Raw genomic sequence first — 13,467 nt, forward strand, 5'->3', positions numbered from 1 at the left:
GCTGAGCTGGCGCATAACACACATCATAACCAAATGTTATGTGATTGCCTTATGGGTACACCAATGATTTTAAACTTCAGACAAGCACCCCCCTCACGAGAAAGTAAATGCTTGTCAATTATGCGCTTCCAGATTCTGTCTACGAAGCAAAGCGAAGTACCTTTTCTCACTCATTAGCACATAACGGTCTTAATATGTGTAAATATCCATATATATTCTATCTTCTTCCTCCCTCTTTTTCTTTTATTTCTTTTCTCTGTATAGTTTTTTTTTTGCTCTTTCTCTCTGTTCCCCTTAGGAATGTTGGCTTGAACTCAAAAATCCTAAATCAACCACAGCTTGTCTTTGCTCCCTGGGCCCCACTGCTTTCAGGCCATCACCCCTCATGTGGACATAGACCCCGTCTGGGATAGTGCAGATCAGCAGCCTCTGCTGACTTTTTAGGCAACCTGTCCTGAGCTCTCCAAAAAGTGTAGTGTAACCTTTCCCCTATTTACTATATTTCTGTCATTTTAAGAAGGGTTGGGTATGTGGCGAAAACACATAAGCTACTGCATTAAATAGTATTTCAGAGCTAATCATGTATTAGCATGTGATAGGGGTGTGCGATATGGATTTTGAAGAAAAATCGTAGTATTGTGCTATAGTGCACATTCTATCAGCCTCAGTTCTGGTTCATATATATATATATATATATATATATATATATATATATATATATATATATGTATGTGTGTGTGTATATATGTGTGTAAATATTTTGCTAAATAAGGACTACAACAGTCGTTCGATCTGTTAAACCCATAATCTCAGGTTCCTGTGGTAGTTGTAGTCTTTATTTAGCAACTTACGTTCATGCTATTTTTCTTCCTTATTGTTCCTCCACATGAGGCACATATTCCTCAACTGTGTATAATATAGGAAATCTTATTAAAGGAATATGACAGTGGTTATTTGGCGGTGGCCCAAGGTGAAGGGTTAGCTCTCGCTTCTGGCCTTCATATGTCCTTTCCTCCCACATCCAGACACAAACACACACACTTACCGTCGCTCTACCTTCAAGCATAGAAGAGCGGATGGAGAAAAGGCAAACCCAAGTGGAAAAATTTGTTATACAGATGTCATGTGTGGAGGGCTGCTTTTCTGGATCCAGCTTCTCCTCCTCTTCCCTGCGGCCTCTTCTTCTTTTCTAATTTTCTACCTCTCCATGACCTTTTCCCATCTGATTATCTGCCTCTTTTTCATCTTTTTCTCTTGCTCTCTCCTTCAGTGCTGGCCTTTGTGTGGCTTTTTTGACTAATGGCACAGACTATTTTGGTTTGAATGTATTGAATCGCTTTGTTTATTCAGACGCTCTTTGAAATATGCAGCTCTTAACGTCGTCTTCATATTAAAGGAGTAAACCAATGTGACGTATCTTCTGGCCATCAAGGCATTGCGCCTTAATCCAAGTAAGGCGACTGTAACCCTTTACTTTTATTGGACTGAGAGAGGAGACAGCTTTTCACTATCTGGTTTCACTTGAAATGGTCAAGGCTTGCTGAGAATGGTTTAGCACAGCATACAACTCATTAGATGGGACCAAGTGTTAGTTTAGCTTGTAATTGTCTACCATTGTTAGTAAAGTTTTCTTCTGCCTACGAATAGCTTTTTAAATGATTATGTAACATGCAAGAAAAGCAGGAAGAAAGGGAGGAGAAATGCATTGTCTTTGCTTTACATATGGTTTTTATGGCCTCAAGTAAATTCTCCACGTAAGTTTAAAAAGTATTTGATTGAACCCTTGCCCAAGGGCAAGATTGGTTTCGTGTGCACATACTGAGGGCAGAAAAAAAGGTCTCCAGACTCCTTTGAAGACTGGGCATCAGTCAGGAAAGAGAGAGATGCTTAAGCGCAAATGCTACCAATTCATAATCTTTTATTGCATTTTGGTATTTAACATTGGACCAGAGATGCACTTATTTTTAATTTTCATTGCATTTCATTGCATTGCATTCCTCTGGTACATTTGAGTGCTCTGTGACATGAACTTCTCATTGCAAAGTGGTCAGTGCCCCAACGTAAATTTTAGAACTTTTTTAATGCATTTTATCATAAATCGCAGTCATTTCAGACACTGCAGTTTTAATTTTTTTGACCTGGCTTTCTGCTCTCTCAGCACCCCGTGAACCATTGCATCAGTTTCCCACTCTAGCCCAAATGCATTTCAGATGGAATTGCTTTGATGTGATGAATTACTATAGCCATAAATTAGTCACTGCTACTTTTTACTTACCGGCACACTTTTTAAATGCTTCGAAGGTTGGATGTAGGTCATTCTACAGCCCATCCTACAGATGCCCTGTGCCTTTTCAGACTTTAAGTTTAAATGGCGTTCAGTAATGTTTTTGTTTCCTTTTAAAGAACACTTGAGCTCTGGTATCATTAAGTGTCTCCTTAATGTCTCTTCCCATTGAATGGTTCATTTGATGTTCGAATAAAATCTAGTTGCTGATGTTACAATGCTATGATTGAATTTAATACTAAAACACGCATCCCATGTAATTTACAAACTACAAAAATGTGAAGGATGAATGCCAGTTGTTTAACTTTCTCAGACTCATGCTGCTCTAATTGGTGATCATAGCCAGACAGCTAAACTTGTTTTCAGAAAGTTGCTACCCACCATTCACAGTCTGTCTGAGAGTGCCAAGAAGAAGCATTCAGCAACCAAATAAACAGAGCAGTGGCTGAGCTCATTTGCATTGACCAAATACCAATATATACAGTGGAAAGATCTGGATTGTAGCAACTGCTGCAGTATCTCAATAGCTTTTTCATGAGCACTGAAAAGCCAAAACGCATACAGAGAAACCATAGAGCTTGATATTGTGGTTGTACAACAGATTTCAAGGCCAGCAGAAAAATACAGTCCTACATAGCTGTATCTACTGATAACAAAGAATTGGCCACACAGCAGAGAGCCTGAGGGAGTCTTTTAATGAGATAACCCTACAGCAATGAGACCCCCATATTGCAGATTTAAGACTGATAGCACTTCAAATATCAAAGGGTTTCTTTTATTATAACAGTGTTTCCTGCTTTTGACATGATCTTGATTTTGCAGGTCATAAGGGCCTCAAAGTTTGTATAGTTAATACCTAGTCTTGATGTGTCATATCGATGCACCCTTATCTACATTTTCGCTCCCAAAATACATATAGTTTCCAGCTGAAATTAACACCTTTGCCAGTAACGACAGCAACTTTAATTCCTTTTCACACTAGTTGTATACATAATATTTCGTTGTGTTTTGGTTCCTCTTTAGTTCCTGTCTGTCCTCATTTGGTTAATTTCCTGTTCTCATCAGTTAATTTTTATTAATTATACAAAGTTTGTTCCTCAGTTTCTTGCTCTTTATAAGCCTTCATTTCTTAGTCTCGAATTGATGTTATTTGGATGGTCTATGTGTGTTTAAGTTTATTAAAAAACTTCTTTACTCATACTCCTTCACATTTCTTAAACCACGCCTGACATTCTTTCACGGTTCCCTGCCCAATATGTTATTACTACCCATAGTGCATGATTTTAAAACTCATACTTTGATGTTGACATCACATAACCAGCGCCATATGGATTTTCTGACATGGTAAACTTGCTCTGTTGCTCAACTGGTACAGCATTTCACTTGTGATGCAGAGCGTTCTGGTACGAGTCCTGAAACACAACGTTTAGTGCAAAATTATCAGGATTGCTTTTGTTAATGCTTTGCTTAAGTTTAGGGTAAGGTGTAGTGTAGGTGGTATGATAATTTAAAACATGATAGAGCATTAACATTTTAGTGCAAATCATCAGACATTTCATTTTTGATCTGTTACTATACAACACATATAAAAAGAATAAAATAAAAAGATGTCTGTTCTTGATTAAACTAAATTGATATTTAAATGGAAGTATTTCACATCAGCACCTGGTGGTGTTCTAGAAATACTTGATTGTTTTCAACTTAAAAGGTGAAAGTTTTTATACTTATTTAGTAGAATTTTAGTGGGTGGTTTAATTTTGAATTAAGAACAATAGTGAAATCTATAAGGGTCAGACATTTGTTCTTCTTTCAATTTAGCTCATGTATTATATTGAAGTTCTTTATAAACATAATGGCCAACTGGCGAGTAACTGTTAAGTGTGCACACGGCACATTTGGTCCTGATTTGATAACAGGACTCTTTTATTAAGTTGAAAGCCTTTTACTGTACTCATTCTGTCTTGTTTTACTGCCAGACAATCTGGCTTTTGTTTGTGACATTTAGACATCATTCTATAGGAGGTATCTGTTGCTCAAGATGGCAGCTGGTCTGGTTCACTCGAGGACTGGTCAGGTAATTCTCACTGATGCTATCCTATGTCATTACCAAAAGCCTTTGTCATGTTCTGGACTTTCAATCTCTCTCTTTCACCCTTTCTTCAGCCCCCAGGTTCAGTCTCCACCTCTGTTTTCTCTCTCACACTGTATGCTGGTCCCAAGAGAGCTCAGTTTAAGTTGGTCAAGCTGGGCTGGTAGGCCTGTAGGTTGAGGTTAATGAAGAGGTGAAGTGAAAAGGTACACAGAGTCCCTGCTGTGTGATCATGGCCCTACTTGCTCCGATAAGGAGATTTTCCCCTTCTGTTGGGGTTAATGGATGGGGTGAGAAAGGGAGTCTTGAATACAGACCCCTACTACAAAGAAATCTAAAAGGAACATGCCAATATTTTTTTAAATAGGCTAATTTTCCAACTCCCCCAGAGTTAGACATTTGAGTTTACAGTTTTTCAAATCCATTCAGCCAATTTTCGGGTCTGGCAATAATACTTTAGCTGTAGCTTAGCTAGGGGTGTGCCGGTTTCAGAATTGGTGATGACGGTTATGACGTGAGTCAAATGTCGGGGGTTGGGGGGGGGTGGGGGGGGGGGGGGTTAGTGGATTTGCCGTAGAGTCAATTGATTGTTCTTGGAGATAGCGGGTTAACTCCGTGTCAGCGCGCGCTCTGAACGGTAAAGGGGCAGAGATTTCAGACCTCCGTTTTTTAAGGAGATCTGACACAAAACTCATCATCCGCGCCAACTTTTTTTGAGCAAATTTCAAAGCCGCACCTGCCCGCCATCCGCTGATTGTTTTGCGGTCTATGGCGATGCAATGCTTTGCTGATGCGAGCCATAAAAAAAAGCCATTGTCTGTTCTAGAAAGGATGCAGCAAAGATATTTAATGCTAATGTATGAGGCATAGGCCTACGCTGAGTTTCATTTACGATGAGATGCGCTCTAGTTCACAGTGCAGTGCAAGTGAACGTGGCACGCTGGTGCTTCCATGTCACGGTCATCATTGTCTGCTATATTTGCTTTTTATTTATTAAAATACATGCAATTTGGTTGATGAAACATTTATTAAAATTAAGATAAAATTTGTACAAAACGAAATTCGTTTTTAAGAAAGGTTTTCTACAAAGCAAAATTTTATGAAGTGGTAAATGTCATGTCTGACGATTTACAAAACTTCATTAAGTGGTAAAAACCATGTCTCCCGATATATTGCACATCTTATGATCCTATCTAAAAAATTAAAATAATTTTTGATAAAAAATGTTTGTAAAAAATATTTTAATGACACTGTTTTGGCGGTTATAGAGTTCTAATGACGATGTTCAACTATAACCGCTGGTCTCACGGTTATATACTAACCGTCACACCCCTAAGCTTAGCATAGATCATTGAATCTGATTAGACTATCCAAACTATGAAATAAAGTGTGACTTATAGTCCGGAAAATACGGTATTTTCAAAAATAGCGGAGTGTTCCTTTAAACATTTGCTAAATATTTATCTTTGTTTGCATGTAGGTTTCCTATGGTTTTGGTTCCTAAGTTTTGTTAATTAAAACTTTTTAATTAATGCGATAAGCTGTAAAGCAGTTTTGTACATTTTATTTCCAAAACATTATAATAAACAGAACAAAGTACATGTTTTCTTTTAGGTGTATAGATCTCTTTGTATGTATGTATTGATAGCATTTTAATGTCTCTTTTTTTTTATGTCATGTCATTGACTCACAGGCAATGTGTGAAGTCCAACATGGTCAACATTTAGGGCTTGCTCCTGAGTTTAGAAAGCTGTTGCTGGTTACAGCTTACAGGGGACCTATAAAGCAACACTTTTGGAGTCTTATGGCCCTCATAACTGCGCTCATATGTTAGCTTTTCTTTGCTCCCTTAGCCTCTTTTTTTTCCATCACACATCTCACTGAAGTGCCTTTAACCTCTTGCTTAAAAACAAAGAGTGTTTTGTGACTGTGGTCCATACAGACCCTCACTGTTTTCCTCTTGTACACTCACTGGTGTTGATTCTGATCTGGACAAAGGCTCCTCACTGGTGTGTGATGGCACCCAGGCTGCCAGTTGGTGTTACTGGGGCAGCAAACAGGTTTGGCGATGTGGGCAGAGCCTGGTATCATGGTGTTTTATTTGACCATATAGTACACAGTGTACACACATGACTGAAGCCGGTTCTGTATCATCAACATGCCCTGTGCCCTTTGTGTGTGTCATTCATACTTTATCTTCATCCTTCTGTAGTGGAAGTATTAGTGAATGAATCAAGTAAATATTTAAATTTTGTGCTTTTAAATTTTTTCTTAATTTTTTTAGTATTTTTCTTCTATTTTTCTATTCTATTTATTTTTCTATTATTTTTTATTTATTTGTCTAAATTAAATATTGAATAAACTACTATTTGATACTTAACTGTGCGTATTAATTGACTTTTAGATTACATTTTCCATTATTGAACTTTCACTAAAGCATAAATCTTTTAATAAACACTTTTGAATGCAATCTTTAGTGCATTCACATATTTTATACACTTTACATTATAATGATGTGATGGCAAAATACACTTATAGCATTTAAAATAACTCATTACTAATGTGTTGTTTTTTAGATCAGATTGAAAATAATAATAATAAACGGAGCAATTCCAATAGGGTCCTCGCACTGCAGTGCTCAGGCCCTAAAAACAGCAACAAAAATAATAGCAGCCATTTGAACATTTTAAGCTTATCAGCTTATTGAAATTGGTAATAATTTTAATATCGCTGCATTCCAAATTACTAAAAGTATTACTTTTAAAAGTAGCGCTACTTAGCCCTGGGTAGGATGCGTGCTATTATACCCTGCCACCTTAATAGGGACATTAATCATGCTGCAAATCGCCATTAATGGAACTAAACTTTTTGTAGAACACGCAAAGAGAAGATGCATCTTTGAAAGTCTGACAGCTTTGCAGAACACAGCGTTTCTTTCTATAGGCTGAGAGAGACCTGAGAGCCTTCTGCATTCTAATCAGCGAACGTTAATGAGGTGAGGACAGCTTTTTTCCCCCCATCCTATGATGTTTGTTTTTGGTGTCACAGCTGGGAGGGTGTGCGCTTCCCTTATTTTTGTCACCCTCTTTCTCTGTCATTCACGCTCAGGGTGTCTTTCGCACATTTTCAGTGTGTGCCGATTTACTGCATGTGACTGAGCTGTCACATGGAGCAACAGAGAGCAGGCGCATAGACATAAGTGTAAGGAACTGTGATGTACTGTCCCACATGCATGACGTACACACTTTAACAGGTAAATTTATGGATGTGCAAGGAGCCTGTCAGTGCAGCCAGGATGTATTGTCAGTGGTGTTAAAAAAAACTCTTGGTGGACTGCAGTTTTAGCCAGCTGGCTGTCACGACTAGCTGTGTTTCTGACGGGTTTCTGGGTGGATGGTCTGTGCGTTTTGAAAGGAATATGTTGTGATGGGAATACATTTCTGCTTTTTCTCTCTGTCCTTATTCGTTATCTTCTCTTTCTGCTCACTTTGGTGTGTTTCTATCTGCATATAGAATGGAACACTCTCTGGGAGGGATAGGTGAGAACTTTGGCATGGAAGAATACCTGGTGCCATCTGGTTTAATATAAAACTAAATAAACCATTTTTTTTTCAGTCACATTGCAGGACAGTGACAAATCATGTTAAAAGAAGAGATGTTGCACGCTTCCAGCTGCCAAGGACGCTGTCAGCTGTTCAGCTCCAATGAAGAATGCAAGAAACACCAGATTTATTCTGCATCACTGAATACATTCCAAGAAGAAGAGTTAAAAAAGCAACTAAAATGTCAGACTAAATGGAGAAATGCTCATCATTCAGGCATCTAAAGGACAGTCTACAGTGACAGTGACTTAACGGAATATTTCACACAAAAATGAAAATTGTCATTATCTCATGAATTTGAAACCCAAACGAGAAACATTTTTATTATTTTTTTTCTTAATAGTTATATTCAGTAAGTATGCATTACACTGATCAGAAGTGCCAGTAAAGACACGTGTAATATGGTGATTAAGAGATTTCCATTTGCATTTTAAATAAAGGTTATTTTGAACACTGTTCATCAAAGATAAAATCACAATAGTATATAAGTAAGACATTTCCTTCGCAAAATAAAATCCAGGAATATCCTTGAGTATATAGCTTTTTATATAGCATTTATATAGTGTATTTATACAGAATATAGTTGAGTTGGTCACACTAGTTTAGGGGTCAGTTAACACTACTAAATAATTATTAACTATGACCTTTGCCTCAATAAACTCCTAATTTGCAGCTTATTGATAGTTAGTAAGGTACAGTAGTTGTTAAGTTTTGGTATGGGGTATGATTAGGGATATAAAATATGGCCATGCAGAATAAAGCATTAACGTGCTTCATAAGTGCTAATAAACACCCAATATGGTAGTAATATACATGCTAATGAGCAGCTAGTTAGTAGTGGGAACTGATCCTAAAAATAAAGTGTTATCGTTGAGCTATATGGTGGTTTTGGCACAATAGTTAGCAAATAATGACACAATTTTTATTTTTGGTCAGCTTGCCGTTGGTTGTCACACTCCAACTCTGGAATGCAAGCAGTGGGATCTGAATGCCAGTCAGCTCTGAACAGTGTCCCCATGACTGAACCTACACACTTGCATTCACACAAACACAAGTATCCTATAGTGTTGTGTGCACATGTGTCTCTGTTTTCCATGGATCAGTCAACAGATATTCTCATCTTGTTGGATCATCTAGTGCATGTGTGTTTACAGTATGCGCTCACATGCATGTAAGAGTGTTCATTTGTTTTCATGGGCCCTAAGGGTTGAATATAAAATCAATGTTTACAGTGTCAATAGCACTGTGGCCTTTTTTTCCCTAATACAAATACTTATCAGCTTTGAATCCTGTATCAAGTTGAACCAATGTAAATAATAATAATGGTAAAAGTTTTCTCAGATGAGCCAGAATTACTCTATAAACTTCAGGCCCCTTACAATCTGGAATTGGCTTTAATGACTGTTGTAATTATATAACACAGTGTGAAGACTGTTATCTCTGGGTCTTTCCCTCCCGCAGGCCTTTTTCCCCATTTTTTCCATGTTCATTTTGCTGGTTCCTTTCATTGACTCCATTGGTCCGTCACAGTAATCCCTCTATAGAGTTCAGCTTGTCCTTCCCACCTCGGCTTCTTTTCTTTGTCAGACATCTTTTCCTGTTCTTCCTTCCTTATGATGTCTATACTGGGTAGGGGATTTTGATATTCCATTCCATATGCTGGCTGTGTGATGGTCACATGACCCCGTTCGCCCTCATTAGTTGATACGGATGTGTGAATGAGCATGGATTTTTATTGGGTGCTGTGATGCTTCCCAGAAGCGAGGCGTGAAAACATACCATCGAATACAGTGGCCTAGTGAAGCAGGGTTAATGCACTCAGGGTGACAGCGCTTGATGTGAGTTGTTTTTTTCCTTCGACAAAGGTCTGTCTGGGAGAGCTATCAAGCAGATGATTCAGGGCCAGGGATGTCTTCTGAAGAAATTGCTTGTGTTGTCACGATCTCTGATGTGATTTTGGTTGTTTGCAGCAGTGTTTGTCCTCATCACTGTGGTGGGAATATGATTAGGTTTGACGCGGCGGCTTGAGTGAGGGGTGTGAGGAAGACTGGTCGCTCAAGGCACTGCAGGCGTCCTAGTGGACAGAGGTTAAAATGTTTGGACAGGGAGGACAGACTTTAAGCGTCCCCTGGTAGTGACTAGCCTCATCAAAAAAATAGCATGACGACCAGACCAGATACTGCAGGTTTCATATTCATCAAAAATGTTTTGTCTGTTTCTTTGGCCAATTAAAAGTTTCCAGTCCTCCTCTTGGAGGGCCACCTTCTAGCAGAGTTTAACTTCAACCCTAACTGAACACAGCTAAACCAGCTAATCAAGCTCTTCAGGATCACCAGAAACTTCCGGGTACGTTTTACCTAAACTTTGCAGGAAATTGGTGCATCACCAAAGCAAAGGTCATTCCAAATAGAAGATACATCATTGGTTGCCTCCAAAGATAGCCCATTGAATAAAGTTTGATGGAATTGTGTTCAGTGAATTGACTTTTACCTAAACTTTAAAGGGGACTCAACCCTCTTTTTATTTATGATATATTGTCTCAGTCTACATTACATTCACACTGGTGTTTTACAATGCCAAACAAATTAGAATATAGTACTAATAATAACAGCAATAACAGCAGTAGGCCTATTTTGTAAAACAACTGTACTGTAAAATAAATGAAAATTAATATTTCATAGTATTATTTTTGCTTACACTACAGTAGGGAAACTACAATGCGTATTTCCTAATTTCTACACTTGAAAGAGATATTTTGAATTTGGACTGCAGTACTGTTACCCATTTAAACCGCTAGCTGTCAGCAATTCATAATGCATTTATTTTGACGGGAATGGCAGTAGAGCTTTTATTTTGAAGTTAAACTCCAGTTTCAGTGAAAACTTGGATGACAAAAACACATCTCACTACAAATCTAGTGAAATGCTGTAAACATCTGCCGCAAAAATAAAGCCTAACTGTTGGCAGTTTAGTTCCCAAACGCACATTAAACTCACTTCACATGCAATAATTCACTGCATTCATTCACTGTGAATGGAGCCATTCTGTGGAGCGGTGTTAATCGCATGAACAATGTGTGCACTTTGCAAAAAAACATCCAGCAAAAACAGACTTGATGAAAGGATTAATCCAATACCCAGACAATTTTGATAATATCATTACATCTTTGTTGGATAGTGACCAAAAGAACAAGATCGGGTGAAATGAGCTTCCTCAGTGTCTGGCCTAACCTAGTCTCAGACTTCATGCCCACAACTGTTGGCCGAATGTCTGATGCATATGGCACACAAATTGGAAACACTTTAGGATTTTCGAGTTCCTCATCATATTGGTTGAAATGTACAGAATTTTTTATGTTCCACCTGTGATTCAAGATTCTGTGCCGACAAACCTTGTGTAGTATTTACAACTGTGATTATGAGTGCTTATCGGGATCGACTGAAAGCTGGATTTTCAAAAGTATGTGAAATATATGTAATGTTCACGGGATAGGTCCTTTAAAATACGTCTAAGAGTTTTATACACAGGTCTTTGATTGTTGGGGCATTTCCACAGCCCTAAACATGGCGCATTGGTTGCTTTACCTGTCAATCAAATGGGCTCCCGGGTGGTTTTTGGCCATTCAAAGCCCAAGGTTCCCAGAGCTTCGGCTGTCAGTCACTTAAGCAGATCAATATGCTTTAAAGCAGGTCAAATCCTAGTTTGGATCATTTTCTCAATCTTAGTCTGGGTCTTAATTATTATTTTCGACCACAGCTCAGATTCAAGCCCACTTGGTTGTTCCTCTTCAATGGTATAATATATTTGAAGCAGACATTGTAACTAGATTAATTTGCAGCTTTGTCTGTTTCTTGTACATCCATTTGGAAAAGCTAAACAAGGTTTTACTATTCCAAACAGCCAGTCAGTTTTCCTGTCAATTATTTTTTAATAATGACCTTGCTGAAGGGCTGTGGTAAGGAGACTTCCAACCAGTGGATGGGGTTTTATTTAGGCTCTTCACTGCTTTTTGTATTTTAATTATATATTTTTTCTAGCTGTATTTACATACAAGTAGTTTTATCTCGTGCCAGCACAGCAGAGATTTGCGAAACTTGTCCAACCACACAAACCCCAAATTCTCTCTTCCTCTCTGTCTCTCGCTCTCTCTTCTCCTCTCCGTCATGGGCACAATTGCCACATTTACACACATAAGGCCATAAATTAGACTTTTGACAAGCCTGGCTGCATTGTCTCCCCCCAACCCCCACCCAGCCCCTAACCCTGAGCTAACCTACTCATGGCCTAGAGCTGCCCAGCTGTGGTTTGCTACTCAACGTGGCCTTGTCTCTTCATTCAGACAAACATGCAGACGCTCTCTGTCTGTTATGCTTTCTCACTCTTGCTTTGCCTATTCTCTCACCTCCTCTTTGATTGCTGTTCATGATGCATTTGTTCCCCGGCTGAATCGACTCTTTGACTTGGGCCTGAGCCATGCCCTTGTAATGACACCATGGCTGAATTTTTATACGCACAAACATGGAATTACATATGCAAGCCACACAAAGGAACTTTACATTGTCTAAACTTGAACTTCTATCTAACTGTCTGTCTGTCTGTCTGTCTGTCTGTCTGTCTATCAAGCCATAAGCATCCCTAAAATTTGTTCACATTTAAATTAGTGCTGTAAAATCGATTAAACACTTAATCGCATCCAAAATAAAAGTTTTTGTATATGGGTGTATGGTAATATATATATATATATATATATCTGCTTATATATATATATATATATATGCACGTTGCTTTCCAGAGATGTCACATTACTTTAGCCTCTGCATGCATGGCTGTTTGTGTGGTGGATTACGAAGGCGTTATTTCCATGTTTACGATGTGTGTGTATATTTTGTCCTGTAGACCGAGGCAGCAGGGAGGGCTTAGCGGTGGCTGGTGTCAGGGTGGAAGGTCATTACGAAGTGGAATGTACCATAAGCGGAGGGAGGGTGTATAGGAATGTCACAGGGCGAAATACAGCAGGAGAGATCGAACCATACGTGTCCTTCCCTTTCCCCTGGTACTGCCCTTCCCTCAGACCGTTGTAAACATTCCAGATAACAGCCTCTTATACTAGCAGCATTAATCATTAAACTGTCCTCAGTGTAATGCAACGAACACATATGCATGGCATGATAAAGCCTATTCGAAATGACCTCAGGATAGCACTTCATTACGACTTCTCTTTTGCCAACATGCTTAGGCCCTTCTTTCAAGACTTAAACTCCCATCATGCACTCTTTTCACATCCGTTCTCCAGACCAAACAAACCACAGATATTTGAAAGAGCCGTCTACAGGATGTGTGCCGTGTGCCGGTGTCCCAGAGGAGCGTCCGTGTTTGTGTTTGAATGATCTAAAGAGCTTAAGGCCCCTGGCCGTGGGAGTTTGGGATCGACCCAAAGAGGAAAGTGCAAGGTCTTGAACCAGAACAAGAGAAGTCTGTTGCGCTCTGTCTCT

General features: G+C 38.8%; 1 protein-coding gene across 3 annotated transcripts in view; it reads left to right on the plus strand.

Annotated features, from left to right (window-relative positions):
- LOC127968850 (thyroid hormone receptor alpha) overlaps positions 1-13,467 on the plus strand; it is a 145,928-nt gene that overhangs the window by 39,742 nt on the left and 92,719 nt on the right. The gene's annotated exons all lie outside the window — the stretch shown is intronic.

Source organism: Carassius gibelio, chromosome B12, assembly GCF_023724105.1.
Source record: "Carassius gibelio isolate Cgi1373 ecotype wild population from Czech Republic chromosome B12, carGib1.2-hapl.c, whole genome shotgun sequence".
Lineage (NCBI taxonomy): Eukaryota > Metazoa > Chordata > Actinopteri > Cypriniformes > Cyprinidae > Carassius > Carassius gibelio.